The 3,087-nt window shown below is 39.5% G+C and overlaps 1 long non-coding RNA gene and 1 pseudogene across 1 annotated transcript; both read right to left on the reverse strand.

Moving 5' to 3' along the window:
* Positions 1–229: 229 nt before the first annotated feature.
* Positions 230–1,469, reverse strand: LOC121788404 (annotated as a pseudogene).
* Positions 1,470–1,780: 311 nt separating this feature from the next.
* LOC121788405 lies at positions 1,781–2,647 on the reverse strand. Its single transcript, XR_006047732.1, has 3 exons — positions 2,571–2,647; positions 2,412–2,481; positions 1,781–1,805 (listed from the first exon to the last, which is right to left on the reverse strand). It is a non-coding gene; the product is annotated as an uncharacterized LOC121788405 (long non-coding RNA).
* Between the last annotated feature and the right edge of the window lie 440 nt (positions 2,648–3,087).

The raw sequence follows: 3,087 nt of genomic DNA on the forward strand, positions 1-3,087 counted from the left end.
GGTAGTACAAATTTGAAGAAGTGTATGATTAACCTCTCAACTGAGGTTATAATCTAGCGCAACAGACGATACATGTTCTAATTTAAGCAGATATAGAAATGAAGGAAAATATGAAAGGCAAATAAGATAAAAAGCAAATACAATACCTATATATATCAAAGAGAGGGTACAGTAAAATCCCCTCTTTTATTACAGCACTGGAAAAGTAAAAAACCAAAACACAAACGACTAAATCAAATGTTTTTCAAAACAAGTTCAACATATCTCAGAAACTGAGCAAGAACACTAGTAGAATAGTAGTATCATAGAAACGGAGACTCAAAAAAATTTTTTTCTTTTCGATTTCCTCATCCTCGCTCTCACTCCAGCATTGGTGCAGAGTCGACCGGAGATCCACACCGCAGCGCTCGTGAAGTTGCAGTAGATAACAGATCCACCATCTCCGAGCACCTCGCATCTCCTCCCGGCACAACCCATACTTTGTCAATATCCAGTTTAAAAATAAACGCAGATCAAGCTCTTTCCCAGCAACAGAAGCTCGCACAGCCACAGAGAATTTGGCCGGGTTGAAGCATGCCAACACCCTCTCCACGAGCTGAGTCAAGTCCACCTTCTCAAATCACCCCGCCTGTTTCGAAACTTGCATAGCTGAAGCCATCTTCTGGGGTGACATGGATAGTAGAAACCGCGCCTCCCTCGATCGAGTTCATGGAGTACCCACGGGTCGAAATCAAAGTCGCATATCTCTGATTCAGGGAGGATGTTCCTGATGCCAGATGCATCAGTCATGATAGCAGCAGAGCTGGATTGGTTCTTGAAAAACACAGAGGCCTTCTTCTGGTCCAGATTGGTCATGCACATCTCAGGGTGTAAACAGGTTCCACATCACTTGACGGCTCCAAGTAGGCAGAGTAGACATGCCACTTCTCGTGCTCATCGGCATCTCCCATCACATAGGCTTCGCTCATAAGTCCAAGTTTGGAGAAATGGTTGTCAAGAACAGCACTTCCTCATTGAAGCTGCGATGGGGGAATGGCTGAGCACCCGGGAATATGAAGCTTCCACGGGAGTATCTAACAGAGCTCACAGTCAGTCCAAGTCCATCAGCCACCTCAGAATCGGTGGGATAGGACAGCAGTAGTTTTGTAGTGCCACACGTTTTCAGAATTATCTTGTATGAGTAAACAAGAGGCTCGACTCAGAGAGGACATAGGAGTCGACATCATCGTTCTTCAGAGATGCAACAATGGTGCATTGTGCTGGATCTAAGATTTCATCCAACTGTGCTTTGTAAGCGCGCGGAGGCCATAGCCATCGGGGTCAGCAAATACTCCGGGCTCAACGAAAGAGATCTCAAGCCTCTTCTCATAACCCTCAAACCCAATTGCAGAGACTGGCATGTCCATTTTGGATTAATCAACTGGCGGGATTCTTTGCAGAGAGAATAACAAGGATGAGGAAAGAAAGAATGGAAAGACAAAATCTAAGCTATATTCCTGCTAGCAACGCAGGGTGGTTATCGTAAGCTTGGCGAATCTCAGGATGGCTTGCGAGCGCACTGCATAAGAGGGAGAAGAAAAGGATTAAGTTAGTAAACAACATACAGTAATAAGCAAAGTAAAAACGATTAAACAGTTGAAATTGGTGCTCACGTTTGAGTATGCAGCAGATCTGAATTTCTTGATTCCACCGTTTGGTCGAACGTCTTCAATGCTGTAACCGAGGGGAGCTTCGTAGAATAGGGATTTACTACTGCTAGTATTCTTCTTCCCACCCTTTGACTCCATCAGATCATTCAATTTTTCCTGCAAAATGAATCAAATACTAAAATTTAGAAGCTATAACAAACAGTAAAGTAACATACAGCACAGCAGAACGGGAAAAAGCACTACTATGACGACACAAAGATTTTGAAAAGTGTATTACAAATTATTATTATCAAATGCGTTCTAAACATAGCGACAGAACCCCTCAGGAAACACATAACATAATTACCTTATCAATAGTATATGAAAATACTCAATTTCTACGCTCAAATTTACACCCAAAATTTCCGTGATATAACATGTATACATGACTAATTCATATGTGCACCAGCAATTGATATTTGTCTGATCCAGAAACTGAATTGAGGAGCTTATAGGAAAAAGAGAAACGCATATAAGGAAAAGATAAAAACATGACAAAACACAGAAAAATACAACGTAGAATAAAACGGATCAAAATAATCATAGGCGAATTCGTAAACAAGCTTCACGAATCGCGTATTACCACATAAAACTCAAATCTATAATATATCCAAATCAAAAACCAATTTAACATTTAAAATTTATCGATATATCATATGCAACAATGAATCTACAAAAATAAATTAAAAAAAACGACTAGAACAACGGAGATCTGAAACTTACAAATAGATGATGATTATAATTAAACAAACGACCCAGGAGGCTCCTTATCCCCAAGCTTCGGCAAACAAAACTGAAATTTCAAGGAAATATAAACAAAATCTCATCAGCAAACAGTTTCATGCATTAAAACAAATCGAAACAACGAGCAAATTGACTCACGTATTAAAAATAAATATATTCTTGGAGAAGATCGAAAACAAACCCTAGAATGAGAGTCTCGACCGACTGAATTGAAAAATCTTCTGGGAAGAATATAAGAGATCTCTAGAATTCGGTATGTGGAGGAGCGATATTTGTGGGAGAAGGAATAGGTTGGGAAGCTCATTAAATAGGGAGATAGTAGAATGTGCGTGCGACGCGTGTTTTCATGAAACTACGGATATACCCTCCGCTTACTTGTGCCGCTGATATCTGTTGGGACGATTTTGCCCCCGGGGCGCCGTGTATTGCGCATCACGAATTTTCTGATTCGCGAATATTTCTACGCATAAAGATGAAGATTATCTTAAATTTTAAAATTTGAAATTATCACAATCTTTAATAATTATATTTATATTTATTCTATCTCTAACTTTGTTAGATATCTGTTTTATACAAAATTGGGTTAATTTCACTGTAATTTCACTTAACGAGTGAATCACGGAGGATGACTTATTAATTTATGCTAAAATAAACT

Source organism: Salvia splendens, unplaced genomic scaffold (assembly GCF_004379255.2).
Source record: "Salvia splendens isolate huo1 unplaced genomic scaffold, SspV2 ctg1032, whole genome shotgun sequence".
In the NCBI taxonomy this organism is placed as follows: domain Eukaryota; kingdom Viridiplantae; phylum Streptophyta; class Magnoliopsida; order Lamiales; family Lamiaceae; genus Salvia; species Salvia splendens.